The sequence below is a fragment of the Cyanistes caeruleus genome, chromosome 14 (assembly GCF_971803275.1).
Source record: "Cyanistes caeruleus chromosome 14, bCyaCae1.hap1.1, whole genome shotgun sequence".
NCBI classification, from domain to species: Eukaryota; Metazoa; Chordata; class Aves; order Passeriformes; family Paridae; genus Cyanistes; species Cyanistes caeruleus.
In genome coordinates, this window is record NC_141714.1 from 12,835,156 (window position 1) to 12,853,396 (window position 18,241).

The 18,241-nt window shown below is 45.3% G+C and overlaps 1 protein-coding gene across 9 annotated transcripts in view; it reads right to left on the minus strand.

Moving 5' to 3' along the window:
- PLS3 (plastin 3) overlaps window positions 1-18,241 on the minus strand; it is a 50,004-nt gene that overhangs the window by 22,211 nt on the left and 9,552 nt on the right. The window contains exon 1 of one of the 9 annotated variants that reach the window (XM_023926029.2): window positions 9,115-9,312. The exons of 6 other annotated variants lie outside the window; for them this stretch is intronic. The gene's annotated coding sequence lies outside the window, so the exon portion shown is untranslated. Of the gene's footprint in view, window positions 1-4,571; window positions 7,088-9,114; window positions 9,313-18,241 lie in introns of those variants that run through there. 2 more of the 9 variants (XM_023926030.2, XM_086850231.1) reach the window with 2 other exon arrangements.

An 18,241-nucleotide genomic window follows, 5' to 3' on the forward strand; every position in this document is an offset into this window, starting at 1 on the left:
TGAAGGAAATCACTTCAGACCCCACCTCCCAGCATTAGCAGGCATAAGATGTTGAACAGTCAGTAAAAGCCACCAACAGCAAGACAACAAACCTCATTGGGCTCAAGCTGAAAAAATGGGGCAGGGGGAGGAATCACAGCAAAGATGAATCAGACTGACAGAGGTAAAAAAATAATTTTTTATCATTTTTTTTACTGTTTCACAGATTACCATGCAGGTCCCTGCAGAACGCAGGAATGCTGTGTGCACAGACTGTACTGCTTGATGTCCAGTCTGGGATATATCTCCATTCCTGGAGCAGCCCCTTCCTTCCCTGTAGGACTTCCATGGGTGCCTCAGCCAAGCCTCAGTGCCACCAGAACCTGGCTACTTCCAGGGGATAAAGGAGTTGCCTAACAAGAAAATCAGCTCTGAGCAAGCTTGTTGCATGATACAGGAGATGGATTTCACAACTGGCAAAAACACTTGGGGAATGCTAGCAAGAACAGAGCCAGATTTGGCTATGCAGGCAGGTGGCACGAGCTGCAAGGCAGGAGAGGCTGAGCTACAGACTGAAAATTCAGCCAAAGCTCCTTCACAAGTTCTGCCTTCTTCCTAATTCTTATTTGCACCAATTCATTTTCAAACCATGAGGATTTCCCTTAAAAAGGGATTGCCCAAAGCATCATTACCCAACCACTTAACTGGAATCTAATTTGCTGCTGACTGTCTCTAACATCTTTAACACCAAAAGAAGCAGCAAACACCACCATAAGCCGAGAGCTTTTAAAAATGCTGCTCTGTTTGACATTATCAGGGAAATATTATGCTCTGGATATGTCCCACTGTTGTTTGCATAGGTCTTGACTTTAAATTTTTTTTTCTTTCCAGTCCCTAGAGTGTTCAGCTCAGTAGCTCAGTCCATGAAACAGGTTTCCCTCTCAGTTTTTATAATATCACCTCTTCCTTCTGTTTCTCTGCTTGAGACGAGGGAGGGAGAATTCAAACCAACCAAGAAAAAACAGACACCTGACCTTGTCAAGGCTGTCTGTGAAGGGGAAAGGGTATCATAACAAAGTCTATGGAAAGGTTAGTGTGCCACAAAGTTACAAGCTCCCAAAGCAATTGTACAGAGCTTTTCTGCAATGAAGAGGTATTACACCATCACTGGGACACTGGGCTGGGGGGGCAGGGGAGCTTTTCTTTTTGTGTGGGGGTTTTTATGTTTGTTTGTTTTTAATAGCTGAGTCTAGGGCATTCAGAATCATGTTTTTCATTCAGTTGCATTTTTAAACAAGAGGCTTTGTCCTGTGGGACATAAAAGGCCCTTTTATCACACTGGCACAGGGATCACACATCAGCTGCCTCACTCGAAGCCCTGTGGGGACACACCATGCTGCTCACGCCTGACCATGTCACACTCACTCCTGCTGCAAGAAAGCCTCCACCAGGGTATGACAGGCAGAGACCAGCTCACATTTAAACACCCATTTTAGAGGGACGAAGAGAGAACAAGAGGAGAGTTCTAATCTGGTGGCTGACAGCCCATCACTCAATGCACAGATAAAGAGTACAAGGAAGCAATCACTGCTCCAGATCCCTCATCCTGCCTTCATTCCTCACCCCACAGAAGAAAAGCAGGGCCAGCTCTGTAACACATGGATGCACAAAGGCACCTAGCCAGAGGAGCGTGGCTGGCAGACAGTGCAGCCTGTTCCTGCCCTCGGAACCTGTGATACAGATCAGAGCTGCTGTAAGAACACGTCAGGTTTTGGAATATCAACTCCTTCCCCGAGATGGGCTCTATAAAGTTCTGTGCAAACAAGTCCAGGTTCTAAACACACCGCAGTCACTGAATTGAGGTTGGTTTATTTGCAGAACTGCAATAGGGGCAGGTCAGGAAAGCTGTCCCAGCGTGTGTTTTGACAGCTGTGAGCCACCTGGGGACAGGCCACTGCAGGGGCTGGCACTGGAGGGATGCCTCTGCCAAGGCGCTCAGCACTTCCAGCACAAGTGCCAGAAGCTAACCAGGATATTTGGGTGGATTAACTGCTCAGACAGCAACTTAAAAACACTCAAGAGCAGAGAAAAATATTCTCAAGACTCTTCCCCAAGAGGGTAAGCCCTGGAAGCTCTATCCTACACAGAGGATTGGTAGAAAACTGATCAAGGGGGGATATTCAGACATTTGTACATCTTGAAAGTTGGCAGATTAATTCAAATTTGAAAGCACGTGACAACCAAATATTTCCTGACAGCCACTTGAACACTTCCAACAGAAACAGAGCTGGAATTTGCTGCTGATCCAAATGGAAGAATTTACTTTCTTAGCAGCTCTATGTTACTCTGAAAATTGAGTGCTTCATCCCTTCCAGGCCTGCCTTACTTAAGTATCTCTACAATGACTGATTAACAATATCAACTTGTTTACTTAAACAGGCCAATGTAGAGACACATTAAAGTGTCAACAAAAAGGTATTAGTCTGTCGTATTTCCACCCAATTAAAAAAAAACAAGAATCCAATACAAGTGAGCTACACCTAGTCTGGAGCAGTGACTCACCCCCATCTCTGAGGAACCTGTGGTTTTGCTCCCTTTTCATGACAAAAGCTCCTGACATCAGAAGGCAAGTCAGCTGGCATTAGCTAATTAAAAATACTCAAACCCCACATTCCTGTGACCACCAACCCAGCACATATCCTTTGGAACAAGCAGAGGGACAGCCAGGCACTTGGTGCCCCCACAACCCACAGCAAGTGTCAGAGCCCTCAGGCTGGGGCACTGACAAAGCTGCCTGGCCAATTTGGGGGAAACCCAGTGATTCAGCTGACGTAGGATCCAGCCCCCAGGCTTCCTGTGGCTCACCTAATTCTCCTTTTCCTCCCTGTTCTGCAAGAAGGGCTGGTCCCTGCTAAGAGCTGCACTGCAGAGTGGGGTGGCTGTGAGCACTCCCCTCTTCCCCTTCCCCAGCCCCTTCTGAAAGCAGCCAACAGCACTGTGACCATCCCAAAAGGGCTCTGCAAGCTCCAGAGTGCCAAGACAGTCCAGAGCAGCCACCCTCAGGACAGTGAGGGAAGAGTCACTGGCAGGGGATACAAGCCCAAGTGTTCTTTGCATCCCTTCCCAAGTGATGGGAAGCTGCAGAGGATGCTGCAGTGATCTCTGCAGGAACCTTCCTCCACAGGCACAGGCCTGGGCTCATGCTGGTTTTGGAAATGTTTGCAGGCAGGAGAGGCCACAGATACACCCACTCCCATCTCCATCATCAGCCTTGATGGCTGCTTTTACAGGTCCAATCCAAGCAAAGCCTTTGGGGTTTTACAGACAACAGTCCCAAACCTGACAGTGAGAGGAGGACATTATGGTGCACAGACTTGGTCTGATGAATCCTCTGAGGGAAACAGTTTCCAATGCTTTGGAGGGAGACAGGAAAGCTGAGGGATTGACAGCCTGTAAATGAAAACCTATCATAAAATCAATCCTCTCCTGTTCATAATCAGTTTGTGTGCTCAACAAATGCTCACCACAGTGTTTTGCTCATCAAATTCCTACAAGACAGCACCCACACCTCGCATGTGGTTATTAGCAAACACCAAGCTGATGGAAGCCCATAAACTTTTAATTGGCAATTACCTTCCAGACTGATCAAAGGCACTGGCTGAAACCAGACCTTCACCACTCTTTGGTGATAGATGTCATCCTGGTAAGAGTGGTGATCAGGAGATGCTACCCCATCCAGAGAGGCCCCACCATGGTGGTGTCTAACCCCTTACAGTCAGCATGATGATGCAGATTCTGAAATTAATTTGGTGCTCTCTTTGCACAATCGTGGTTCTTGTGCTCACAACACTGTGGTGTTCCTATCCACTCAGGGAGCTGTTTCCCCTTTCTTCTTGGGAAGAAAAGGGCACACAATGCTTTCAGTAGGAGTTGCCTTCTGGGGCTAGATTTGGCTGAGTAGCTGCATCTCTCATCTATGGATCTCCCTTTCAGTAAAGTTCTCCCAGCCCCATACACATCATGCTCAACAGCAGTGAATCTACAGCTCTGCTGTCAGGTCTGCAGTGCTTTAACTATCACACACCACTGTACTCTAACACCTGGAAAGCCATTACCCAAATATAGCTTTATTTCACTCTTAATTCAGCTTTTCTTGGCCATGCAAAGCACCAAAAAACCCACCTCAACAGGCCAAGACCAACTACATAAATTCAATTTTAGTTCTGAATTACTTTACGCTTGCCTGGCTATTTGAATTGACCACCTTACACTACCCAGTTCTCCAGCTCTGGCTACTGCTAGCTCCAGCTACTGCCTTTACACACAGTACACCTTTTGACTGCCCCATGCTGGCTGTGTAGCCCACCAAATACATCACAGGGAAAGGACACAGGACTGCAAACAGGGATTCCCACTGCCCAGACACCCTTCAAGTCACTTCATCCCAATTCCACATTGCTATTACCTCCAGCTGCTGTTTCTGAAGCACCTCTAAACCAGAAGTCCCTTCAGCAGATTTTGCTTTATATTCTTTCAGACTCCTGAAACTGTCATACTGGGAGAGGCAAGTTCCCTGCTATGCTTATGCTCACCTGGGAGTGGACTGTGAAACTTTGCTCCAGTTGTTGCACAACTCACACTGCTGCAGGGGAAAAATCTGCCAAATCCATCAGGAGCAGACACACATGTTGGAGTTAGTCACTGCTCTTAGCTTGCCAGAGGTTCTCTCTGGATTTGGAGGCATGTTTTGATGGGGTATCCACCTCTGGACAAGTCTATTCTTCAAGCAAATCCAGGTTAGAAGCTCAGTTTCTCCTGGCTAGACCTGCATAAAGTGATGTCAGGTAATCTTCCTTGCAGCACTTGTGTAGATGCGCAGCAGGGATCTGGGCTGCAGAGAGGCAGGGCCACTCCAACAGCACGGGAATGCAGAAAATCACTATTCCTGTGTCTTCTGCTCACACTTTCACCACTACCCCAACATCCACTGACAGCCTGGACAACCTGGTCCTTCACCTTTTGCATGCTGGTCAAAGTGTTTTCTCTCCCTTCATGACAGAACCAGATTCACTAGCTTCAATCACCTTAAATCCTTAGTAAAAGCAACTGCTGAGCCATCAGGCAATTTACATGCCTTTGACAGCCCTGCACAGCCAAGGAAGCTCTTTGGGGTGTGGTCAGGCCTGGATAATGATCAGCATTATCAGAACCCTACACAAAACTGTAGCCAGCACACAGAGAAAACCCAAAATCAGCATCCAACTTGCTCAGAGCATCAAATAGGAATCAGCCCCTTGATAAAAGCTCAGGAGAGCCATGTCCTCCACGGCAGCATCCAGAAAACTGAAAGCTGGGGATATGAACAGAAATTCACAGGGATTCAAGTGCACTATCTTACAAATAGAGAATACAGGGAGCAAGCAGCTGACGATGCCTGGCCACATGACACCAAATTGCCCAGAGGCTGGAGGGATGCACAAGTCAGAAGAACACAAATACTTCCACTCTAATTGCCCATGGAAAGGAAAAAATAAGCCCTCAGTCCTCAATGAAATTTCCCCCAACACATCCCTGTCCTCTGAGCCAGAGCTGCCTCTCATGCACATTAATGGGTAAAATGCAATCCTGGAGCAGAGTGGATGGATGCTTGATTACTCTCATCTACCAAGAAGAACGCTGAACAGAACTATAAAACTGCTTTGGGACTCAAATGCAAAGAAGAAGCACTAAAAGCTTTCTGCAGACCTTACACTCTTTGAAGGCTCCTGTCATGCAAGACCAGGGCCAAGTGGATTGGATGGATGGCCACAGAGGAGACCAACTGCACCACACACCTCTATCATGCTGCAGGCTCAGAGCTACAGCAACAGACCTTGCCCAAAATCTATTACACAGATCTACAGAATACTCATAATCCACAGGGCACAGTAGAAAACAGATAAAATACCGCTCAAGGCACCAATCAATCAATCCTTAAAAGCCTCTCTGACAAATACTCCTACTAAGTGTTGCATTTTGACACACCTCCAGTTTCAGTAGAGCAGCTACTCCAGGGTTAGAGAACAGTTGAAATCATAATCCACTGGACTGGTTTAACTAACTTTTGAAATAGTTTGTTAATGTCAGTGGAAACAGAACAGCAATAGTCTCATCACTTAGCCAGTACAACATGGAACAGGTGATCCTTTCAAGATGTCTTGGGAAAGGAAGAGCTGAACACTCATCTACCTGGAACTTGCAAAAGCAAGTAACATTCAGAGATTTAACATTTAACATTATTTAAACTTAAGTGCAAGAAGGTAAAAGAGAGTGGGACTGAGGTCAGGTGTCAGCTAATGGACTGAAACTCAGAAGGCTTCATTTAAATTCCTGGCTAAGGCACAGAAAAGTCATGCAAGCCTCTCAGGAAATTCTTATGTTGAAAGTAATTCTTATTCTTGAGTAGTTCCCTAAAAAAAAAGCAGCATTAACACTTCCTTCTGCTTATTTTGTACCTTAACCATAAATGTCTTCAAGCAAGGACCCATCTCTTACCACCCATTGCAAAAACTCAGCATCCGTCATTTTATGAGGGGACTCTCAGAGCAATAATGTGAAAGACAGTGGGTTCCCTGCCAGCATAAGCAAGGAGGAATGAGGTTCACGAGGCTGAATCAGTGTGAATTTTTTTCCCTAGAAGTGACTGGGACCTGCTTGCTGAGACCTGCAGGTTACCCTCAACATGCTTTATGCATATGTCTCCTGATTTCCCAATATTCAGCCCCAAAGGAGCTCAGTCCCTTACAAGGTGGGCTACAGAGCTGAGTCTGCATCCCGGTTCAGGAGCAGCTGGATAAAGCCCTGCCAAGCCCATGCAGCCCAGAACACCCTCCATCCCCCCAGGACCTCCAGCTCTGCTCGCAGGTAGTGCCTTTGGCAGGTGAAGGGGCTGATTATCCAGTGTGCCACGATAAAGCAAGCAGCATTTCTCAGTCTGTTAAACTTCCCCCCGCCCAGGTGGGGGGAATCAACCAGATCCCTAAATTAAATCACGGTACAGTCACTGCTTATTCAACACCAGCAAACAAGCTCCTGCAAGCCAAACACCTGGCATGACGGTGCTGATCCCTGGCAAGCTGGACAATAGGGAGTTTCAGTATTCATTTTGGGAGGGTGGGTTCTGTGCAACTTTCTTGAAGGTACAGCTGTGGTTAAGCAGTTTGCAAACTGCTTTATCAGTTGAAGGTAAACAGAACTGTCTGGAAAGAGCACAGCCAAGGCTGAAATTCTGGCTGCCCAGGTGATAAATATTCAGAGAAAAGTGTCAATTAATGTTTTCTTAAATAAGAAATAAAAAACTAGAAACTACAAACTGTGCCCTAAGTGTTGTGACTGTGTTTCAAAAGTGTCTTAAACCCCAGGAATTTCAGTAACAGATCTCTAACTAGAAAAAGCTTCTGATAAAAGAAAAAACATTTTCCATCATTCCCCTGTTGTCTGCAATCTTGTTTAGAAAGCACTTGGGAAAAAGGGAAAGAAGTCAAATTAATTTGTTTCAGAGCAAGAAAGCAACATTAGACTGCAATAAATAAGTGTCACTGCATAGCTGTCCTAGTGGCTTATGAAGTAGGAAAAATCTCTGTAAATTCACTACTTATTTACTGTAGAATAGATGGCGCAGATCCCATCTACTCTACTCAAAATCCAAAACATTAATCCCAAAAATTAACATGAAATGGCCAGAAGTGAAGGAAAGCTGCTAGCTTTGCCTCCCATGAGGTTGCAATGACAGTGAAATCACATTTAGTCTGACTGCAGGGTGTTCCCCACACTCCTCTATAATTGAACTTAATGTGGGGAGGAGTGATAGGGAGCCAAAGACAGCAGTCGCCAGATCAGGATCAGGCAAGCTCTTCTTCGTGGCTCTTGGATTTTGGAGAAGCATTAATAACCTCCACAAAATGTTCTAATTAGCAGGTTTCAAGGTTAGGTCAATGGATCCAACATCAAGGTTAGGAAAATGCATCAGACACTCCTGGAGCTGAGCACTAACATCTTATTAGGTTCCTTCAAGCTGCTCTGCCTCCTCCTCCTCCCTCTGTTTTGCAGCTCAGCCAATGCCCAATACCCCTAGGACAGATGTTGTGGTTAAAGAGACGTATGCACTGCAAACAGCATGCAACCTCATCATTACTTTGAATTTCAGGAGGGTGTGAGAGTCCTCCAGCTGTGGAAATCATTCTTTAGAGACAGATGCTTCACTGAATAAATGCAGGGTAAAATGTCTCTTCTCAGCCTTCTGGCTAAGAGCAAGTATATTATCAGTTTAATAAAACATAACTTAGCAAAAACCTCAGAGCAATACATTCAGTACAAACAAAATTAGGACATGAAGAAGCTATACCAGAAGTGTTTTACAGGTTTTTTAGACTAGTGAAGTTTTTAGCACAAAAAATTCAGCATTTCAGTTCAATACTTAAAAGCACTGTTATGCAAGTGTTTTAAGCTGGTAGTGACTACTAAAGTGTTTAGAGTGTCTGCATTGGCTCCCAGCATCAGCTATAGCAAGCAAGATAAACTCCTCTGTTAGGAAACTAAATCCTACCAGCCTGTAATGCCTCCACAGCATTCAGAGCCCAACCTCTCCACGCGAAACACCCCAAAAAGTTCAGTAGCCACCACAGCCAGCAGCCTACAGCCATTTCCCGAAAGCACTCGGAGATCCTCGCACTTTCTGCAAGGCAGAAGTTTAAATATTTAACACTTTAGCATGCAAGTTTAAGCAGTTCTGCTTTGTAAAAGCCTGCTGCAGACTGAGATGGAACAAGACTGAGTCCCTGAGTTCTGAGAAGACACACCCTCAGTGTGTCTCACCGAAACATTAAACCCTCAGTGATGCAGTTGTGGCAGCCCTCGCCGCTGCTGTTCACATGCGTCAGGTGCACCGATAAATTCCAACTTACACACATCAAAACATGAAATTCGCTCTGCCCCCAGCTGTTCTCCTCTATCTACTACAGCAGCAGGAATTACAAGACTTTTTTGGAGAAAAGCAAAGCAAAACAAGTCGTTGCAGGACAGTCTCTGGCATCCGCAGCAGCGGGCAGCACCCACACACCAGCCCGCCCCAGGACACCCTTCCTCAGCCTTCCTTACCTCTCCTCCCAGGGAAAGCCAATCCCTCGCCCGGCCTGAGCGCTGAAGTGTCTCCCACACCCCCAGCCTGGAGCTGGGCAGCCAGCATTCCTTCCTTCCTCCCTGCCTCCCCGCCCAGCGATGGGAGGTCGCTTCCCAGGGATGCGGTCACGCTGCCAAGAGATGCGCTCCAGGGCCCGAGCATCCCGCGAGCATCCCGCGAGCATCCCGCGAGCATCCCGCGAGCATCCCGCGAGCATCCCGCGAGCATCCCGCGAGCACAGCCTTCCCGAGGGGATCCTCCCCAACACCTCCTGGTCTTTGACTGCTCCGCACGTGGGATCAGCAAGCGGTAAGATAGTTTGCTTACCTAAAGTTCTGTGGTTTTTTAATTATTAAAAAACAAAACAAAACAAAACCCTCTACTGCTCTTTACTCTCTAAAATGAATGCATTTTGATTTGCTAGTTCTCAGCGTGCCCAGTTAAACAGAAACGCAAGCTTGTATTTGGTTTTATGTACTTATTTTATGGATGTCTTGGAAACAATCAGAAGCTCACAGAATACTAAGGATCCAGACCTATCTGGCCTTAGTCTGCACTGAAGGAGGATGCTGCCTGATATTTCACCTCTTATTTTCTCAAAAATGAAAATAAAATATTTCTGAATAGATTAAATTAAATACAGAGTTCAAAGCTGGCCCATACTGTAATATATTGCATTACCTCAGCAATTAATCCTTGTCTGCTCTAGACAGAACAGGGACAGACATCTGCTGCTAGCCAGGAAGACACAAGCAACAGAAACATCATGTACTGTGTGTTGCTGATGCAATGCACAGGAGCAGAATCAATCACCAGAAAGGTTAATTCGGCTTTCCAAACTATAGTCATATATTTCAGAGATTTCTGTTCCTGTTAAGTTCATAACGTTTGAGCATTCCTATAGCCAAAAGGAAACTATGTTATTTACTAATAAACACAATTTTTGAATTAGTAAAAAATTTGAAGAACTCATGACTGTTCTAAAAGTTATGGTCACTAGGTGATTTTTTTTATTTCTCTTTAGAAATTACATCAGCCAGGAAAGTGAGTCACTGCCTGGTACCATTTCTTGGATATCACCTGAAAATTTAGCTTCCAGCTGTGAAGTTTAAAAAGAAGTATAAAACACACCCCAAAAAAACAAAACAAAAAACCTAACCCTGAAGCCACAGCCTGCCAGCTTCCTCAGGATGGTAAACATCATGGAAACCAAAATAGAGGGTTTTGGTTTTATGCTCAGAACTACAGCTGCAACTTGAAAGAAGTGAGACTGAAAAAATACTTTTGCAGTCCATGGAGCCCAGGCTGACTGCACATCAGACAGGGTTTAGGGAAGAGCAACTCTGCTCTGATTTGCACCAGCAACTGGCTTCAGCATCACATCAGCCTCTGGGTGCAGGGAGCCCAACTGGCTGCTCTGACCAAAATCAGGGACTGCATCCAGCCTGTGAAGTCTAGGGGCAAACATGCAACAAAAATGAAGAAACTCATCTCATGTTTCTCATCCTATATCCTCCATTTTCCATCCTACATTTAGTGCAGAGCATAAATTTCATCCTGTAAGGGTTAGCAAGGCTTTGGGGCTTGACAGGTCCTGGGGAGAGCATGCCAGAGCTAAATCAGGTTGTGACTTTCTATCAGTGGCAGAGCCATTGCACAAGCAATGCCTACTTTTTTGGGGGGAAAGAAAAGCCTCCTCTCCTTGTCTCCATCATCTGGCACTGCTGCTTACTCGCTTTTCTCCTTTCAGGTAAGTGTAAAGCATCCTACAGGGCTATCAGGTATAATCATTCCCTCTGACTGAGAGAGAAAGGACATCCCTGCCTCGTCACCGGGTAGCACAGGTCCTCAGTGGCTCCACCACAAGGAGCTCAATTCACGCGCAATGCACGCGAAATACCCATCTTCTACATTTGCAAAGGATCAGAGATAGCCAGTTTTTCCAGAGCTTTGAGTGCACTCTGCTCTGTGAACACTCAAAATCCAGTCCTGGCGGTCCAACCTGCAATTACAGTCAAAGCTAAAATAGCACCTCGGCGGTGCCAGCACCACTCATCTCTACGTCATGTCCTGAGACTCAGCACACCGGGGTGTGGCGATGGCAGGCAGCGAACCCACAGCTCCCCGGGCACTCCCAACACATTTCCTCGACACGCCTGCTCTCACACCACTCCCCACACTCTTCCAAAATAGGAATTTTTTTTTTGTAGAGCCAGTATACCAGAGTATTTTCCTCTTCTTCCCGCTTTAGAAAAAGCCTTTTAGGGAAGAAGAAGGTGCCTGAGGTGCTCAGGTGACACAACCACTCCCCTGCATAGAACATTGTGATGTAGGTTTATGCACAGAGAGAACTTCCAGCACTGGCAGGATTCCTCCAGCACATCATTGCGCAAGGGGACACATCTCCTCCCCAGCTCCAGCTGCCAAGTTTCACTGGGAGGCCACTAATACATATTTGCCCTCCAGAAGGTACTCAATGATGGCTGTGGGAGCGGCAGCTGCTGCCTTCCAGGTGACAAGGGAGCAGAAAGGGTAAATTCAGGCATCACCTTTCACCACAGACCCTCAAGAACTGACCCTTTGGCAAAGTTCTGGGGGAGGAAAGGAGCTGCTGGCCTTTGGCTACAGTGCAGCCCCACTGCTCTCCCCAGTGAGTCCAGAAGAAGACAACTATTTGCTTCTAGACACCAAGTTTTCCTGCTCACTCCGAAAGAAGTGTTATCCTCACTAATGCCAAGAGATACCACGCTAATGTTGGAAGCTGTTTGAGATAAACGATGACATCCATGGTGATGAACAAGTCCCTGGGCATGCTACATTTGTCCCAGTGATTTTTGGGATGGGTTTTAACTGCTGGCACTTCTAGCTCCTGCCTAAAATATCTGTTTGCTGGGATACAGCCAGCTCCAGTGTCAATCAATACAGGGGTATAGGACATGTTGGCCCACTCCAGCATCCCCATACTAGAGAAACCTCCACAGCCAGAGGGCAGGGCCACAGCAGCCTGGGGATATCCCAGAGCCAAGAGAGCCTTAGCAGACCTTGGTGAGCCTTCAGGAGCAGCAAAAGCAGCTCAGTCTCGTGCCTCTGCCTGCTCTGGTGCTGCAAATCAAGTGTTTTCAGGAACATCCCCTCTCCTTACAAACCAAAAAAAATCAATAAAGGAAAGAAAATAGAGGGAGAAGTTCAAAAGAATACCTAACTGAAAAACAGGTAACTTAAATAGACTACTTCACTACAGAGAAAAAACACCATGCTCTTTGAGCCAGGGCTTTAGAAAGCAAAGCCACCACCCCATTTTGGACTGTGACCATTTACCATGTGGAAGATATTCCCCCCCTTCAGTTCTGTCCACATTCTTTTAAATCTAAGGATTTTAACAAAATTATTAACAGATAGAAAGACTCTCACCTGTGCTTTTTGATATAAATTGAGGGTTTATGCGCTTTTTGCCTTCTCCCTCAGTGCCAACCAATGGCAGAGTAAATCCCATCAATGTAAACAGCTATGGGAACATATGACATGCGAGGAGCAAGCATTTGACCTTAACTCCTCAGTTTATCAGTCTTTTTAAAGAAAAAACAAGTCCATCTTAGCTAGATTTCCCCCTTAAAAGCTTCCTGAGCTGCTCTGTCAGTGAGCCTGTCATCTGGAAGAAAGCAAGACATTAGTCAGGCTCATGCTTATTTAATAAAAACCTTCCATATGCAGGAGGGACTGAAAGTTGGTCCTTATTTAAAAAACGCCTGCAAACTTGACTATGATTTTGCAGTGCAAAACAGATCTGAGGATTTTCCCGATTTACCCTGTGCTCCACCAGTGCTCAGCTTAGCAATTAACCAGCTAATTATTCACAGCTTAGATCAGGGAGCCAAGCAGTCACCAAAGAACTCCACAAGTATGCCCAGATCACCACGCAAAGGATGTTTCATGTCTTGTTCTTTCATAAGGAAATCGGGAGGCTTCAACCATGTCAGCTCCAGGAAATGAGCCACAGGCAGATGATGCTGGAAGCAGGAGGCTTTATATTTAGTACTGAGTCACCACTTTATTAAATTCAAAAGGCTAAAAAAAGGTGGGTGTGGAGAGGGTATAAGTGGAAAAAAAAGCGAACAAGTTATTCTCTGGAGACCATGGGCCATAGGGAGTCTAGGGTTGGATGAGGGTTTTTTGTAAAGGGAGAACGAAATTAAGAGATTACCTGGGAACCCTTTCTGCACGTCCACTGGAAAAGCAGCTGCCCCATGAGCTGCATTTCCCAGGGCAGAAGCCAGCACTGAAAACACCACAGGAGTCTGCAGTGCCTTTGGGATCTGTCCAGCCAGTCTTGCAGGCCTGAGCAGGGCATCACCAGCTCTGAGGCACTCTCCCATCCTTTCTGCTACATATTTGAACCAAAGGAGAAGCCAGTGGAAGGAACTCAGAGTAGAGAATATTTTTAAGCCAGTCTTGCAGCTCCACCTAACCCTTGAAACAATCATACCCCAAAGAAAACACTTTGGGTGATTATAACAGCATCAGATGAAGCCTAATGACTGGAGCTTGGGAAGAGGAACTGCCCTGACACAGGAGAACTGCACCCAGGCAGGGCTGACATCATCCAAAGGCCATCCTGTCCCTTTTCTTCTCCTCAGCACTTCAGTCCTCCCATCCTGGCTGGCTGAGGGGTCAAATGGACACCAGCAGGAGGAAGATGAGGCAGTGGGCAGAGGGCCCACTGTTAGCACAGCATCCCAGTTAGAACCAGCTCAGCCACTCCACAGACCAGGCCAGTGGACAAAGAGTGGCACCAGGTCTGGTAGGAGGGTCCTGGAAGCACAAACATACATTTTTATCTTTCATCTCAACTGCCAGCTCTGTCCATCACCAAAGTCTGTCCTTGCCATGACTCAGGCAATCCTCTGCTCTCTGGGAGAACATGCTCCAGGTGACTATCCACCTTCAGTCTCTACTCAAGGAAATAGTATTTTAAACTACAACTGCACTATTGCAGAACACAAGTGACTGTTCTGATCCATTTTTGGCAACACGCAGTTTAGACATATCTACAATTGAGAAGCATACAGCATTCATGTGGACTGTATCCTCATGGAATGTATTAATATGGAAAAGCTGCCACTTAATAGGAATGTAGTTCTTTGAACTAAGGCCTTTTGACATACACTAAAGAAAGTTTTAAGAAGCACCAAAAAAACAATCATAATGCAAATGGTTGCACAATGCAAATTACAAGAGTACAGATTTGTTTACAAGAGGTCCATATTTTCATACAAGTCTGTCACAAGCCTTTTAACTTTCTATCAGTGATACTCTGCAGCCTGAGCAGCAGCAATACTTTTACAAAGTCTTCAGCTACTTGAGCCAGATTTCTCCCCTGAGAAGATTCACTTCCTAAGTACTAAAACATAAATACTGCTACCAAAGCCAAACACTGCACCTCATTTCGACTTAAAAAAAGTCAACTGAAAACAAGAGCTCTCTCTAATGCCAAATACCACCAGGGACTTGCCTACAGGAGCACCCTATTAGATTACTAATAAAATAGGTGTAATCTTCAAAATAAAATTATAGCAGTATATAAGATGTGGCTTGAAAAATAGATTCATGGACTATAGCAAGACTGGCAATTATCCAGAACCAGAGATACCTTCTACCTATATGCAAGAAGAGGTTACACCTCTGCAATCACAGCCTGCTGCAGCCACCAAATGGACATTTGGCCAAATGTTGACCACTGTGCAGACCAGTTTGCTGCACCCACTCCTGGCCAGTGGGAGGCTGTGGGAGATTGCCACTGGGTGGCTCCTCAGTCCCACACACCCCACCTACATCTGCAGGTGAGCTCCCACTATCAGAAAGGTTTCAGGTACTGACCAGCCTGGGCAGCAGGACACACATCCAGGGAGGATCTTCAGGAAGGGACTGGTATCTCATGATGCCAGAGGCACGTGGCTCATCATATTGTGCAAGGGGGCCTATAAATTCATCTGTATTGAACTAGTCCAAAATCCCATCTCAAGGGACATTGAAGCTTTTTCTGGTATTTAGCTCATGCACTTGTTGGCTTCCCTCCAACTGCTTTTTTTCTCAGACTCCAACAGAAAGTCTCCTGTAGGACAGTCCTGCTGGACAGGGTAACTCCAGGGTCTCCCACAACTACTTTTCAAATATGTAGAAAGGTGGGCTGGAGTTGGATTACCACTCACACACACACTCTAAGTTGTCACCCAAAGCCTTCAGGTCCCTTGAGTGCAAGCTTCACCACACAGTTCATTGCACTGTTGATTAGTAAGCCATCTCACATTCTCCAGACAATAAAAAACAGTAGCAGACTGATCTCTGTGCTATGGAGCCAGCCTTTGCTTTGACAGCAGATTTCTTATAGTCTCTAGTCTGTTGCTGCTGTTGAGTTTAATGCTTTACAAATTAGTATTAAAGAAATTAGTATTAAAGAAATTAATATTTATTAATTAGTTGATTAATTAGTATTAAAGAAACCCTCATCACAGAAGCTAACAAAACAAAAGCAAAAAAACCAAACATCTACAGAGCCTACATAAAGCCAAACAAGGCATAGTATTTTATAGAAGGCATGAAGCAACTTGGGAGCTCAGGCAGAAGAGGTAGATCTATCACTGGGAGCAATGACACCGAAGGTTCAACATTATACCAAAGAGGTCCAAAAGCTGAGCAAGAATATCAGCTGTGTGAAAGGGCAATGCACTGAAGAAAGTGCAATGCCTTGCTATATGCCAAGTTGATATCAAACCAATGCACAGAGCTTTAATTGCTAAAGTGAATCATTGACTACTGGTTGTAAAGGTCCTTGCATAACAGCGGGCTTCAAGGACTGTATGAGGCAGAACCTTACTCCATTTCATGACTTTCAAAACTCTTTTTATAAAGATCTTCAGAACACAGGGAGCAAAGGGACCGACTAAACCAACCCTATATAACCCAGAAAAATTGTATATACTACTTACAGAAAGAGGGGGAAGGGGAGGGAGGAATAAAAGTTGTTGTCATTAGTGATGGATCTAACTAATGTAGGCTGGGCACTGCTATTACCATCCATCCAGCACAGCTACAGTAACTTCCAGGAGCTTCTTAGCTGGGCAGAAGCTAAATCAGTTTTTCAAGTTTTCATCAAGAAGTCTGACTATGCTGCCTTTGCTTGAGCATTTGGTTTATATAATACAGTGGCAAGAGCCCAGCTGGAAATCAGATCAACCAGAACATTACAGAAGGGTGGGCAAAAGAAGGGCAGGAGCAGCATTGCATAGGAACCTCCCATCCATGTCCCCAAAGAAAGCTTAGTCCCAGCCTCATCCAAACAGTACAGAAAGGAACAGGCTAGAGTTTAGGTCAGACATTAAGGCTGCTTATTCAAAATATTTTCAGTCTTCAGAAGGCCCAGTTTCCCCTCTCTCCTTAGGGAGAGGTGAATTCTATCTAAGTGAGGATTCAGAAACTTGCTTATTATTACCAGGAACACTGAGAAACATGAATGCTCTTGTAAACGTATTTCCATTTGCTCTCTACTGACCTTCAGAATGTTGCTATCTCAGAAACAGTTCTTAAAAACAAGGGTCAACTTTCTCCCTGAATGCCTGCCCAATGCCAATCACAACAGGGTAACTTTATATACACCCACAACACCCTATGTATTCCCTGAAATAAAGTCCTCGCAATCCATTCTTGGAGGAAAAAACCTTTTGTGCAAAATTCAGGAAAAAACAGCTTAATTGCAATATTGTTTTGGAACTCACTTCCTTTATTTCTGTGACCAGCTGGAGACAAGCACCTTGTTTTATGCTGGGTCAAGGAAATGTTTAACTACAGGATTTATAGCAGAATATATACGTGTATATATCACCACAGTACTACAGCTGCTCAGCAGTTATAGCACCAGGCAAACACTGGATTAGCCCAAGGAAAACAGGGATGGGCTGGAATATCAGCCTGCTCACTAACATCTTGCTGCAGAGGCTCCAAGGCAGGAGAGCATCCAAGCCGGTCCCTGGGACAAGACTCAGCATCCTGGAATCTCAAAACCACAGCCCTGTTCCAAACCCAAACAACACTCCACAAACCCTTCCTGGCTGATTAGCAGGAAGGAGCACAAGATTGCGATGGCAGCATAAACAAGGACCCAGAATTTATGATCTTTCAGACCCAGCTGAAGCACCGCTTCACAAAGCATGAACGCCAATTACAGGGATGGATACCTTGAATTCAAATTTCCACTTGGTCAGTGCTGCACTGGACAGACTGAGAACTTTGGTGCTTGCCCAGCAGTTTCATCTGCCGAGAGGGGCTGCACCAAGATCTTCCATGAAAAGAGGATCAGAGACTGTGAAATCCATGGGACCTCCTCCAGTTCCTGATGTTCCCATCAAAGGCAACATGTTCAGTCCTACTGTTTGTGAAAGTAGAGCAAGACACTCTTCTACCTCATAGTACAGAGGAGACAGTGGAAGAGGCAGATCAGAAACCCCTCCTTCCCTGTTATTTTGAGCAGAATCCATGGAGCAGAAGTCCTGGTATGTGGGCTTCTGCTACCAGAGCTGGGACTGTACCACATGCACCAACAGCATCACTGAGGCAAAGATCAACACAAACATCAAAAAAACCCAAATCTGATCAAAAAAGGTACTTTGAGAGAATGAGCACATAGGAAAAAAATCTGAAAACTGTAACTAAAGTTAACACAACAGGCAAGGAAGAATATTGAAATGGCACACAGGTGACCGTGCAAACTTGTTTCAGGAACAACCCACTGCACATCACCTTTCATCTAATCCAGACAGGATACAAGCTTCTGTTATCCAGGGTCGTTAAACTGAATTTCAAACGTCTTGTGTGTTCAGCTCTGGAGAGCCCCTAATTTAGTCATTAATATATTGGCAAAAAGAAGCCACACAATGCAGAATCACATGCCTTCCTATCTGCTTTCTAGTATAGCAATACTTTTCATATGTTGACCTTCAGAAAAAAAAAGCAAGGGAAAACAAAGGGGATTTTTCTAAAACTTCATTTCCCACCACCTCAAAGAGACAACAATTTCAGTAGCAATCGTAGAGGATGTCCTCAGAATTCTGCAAT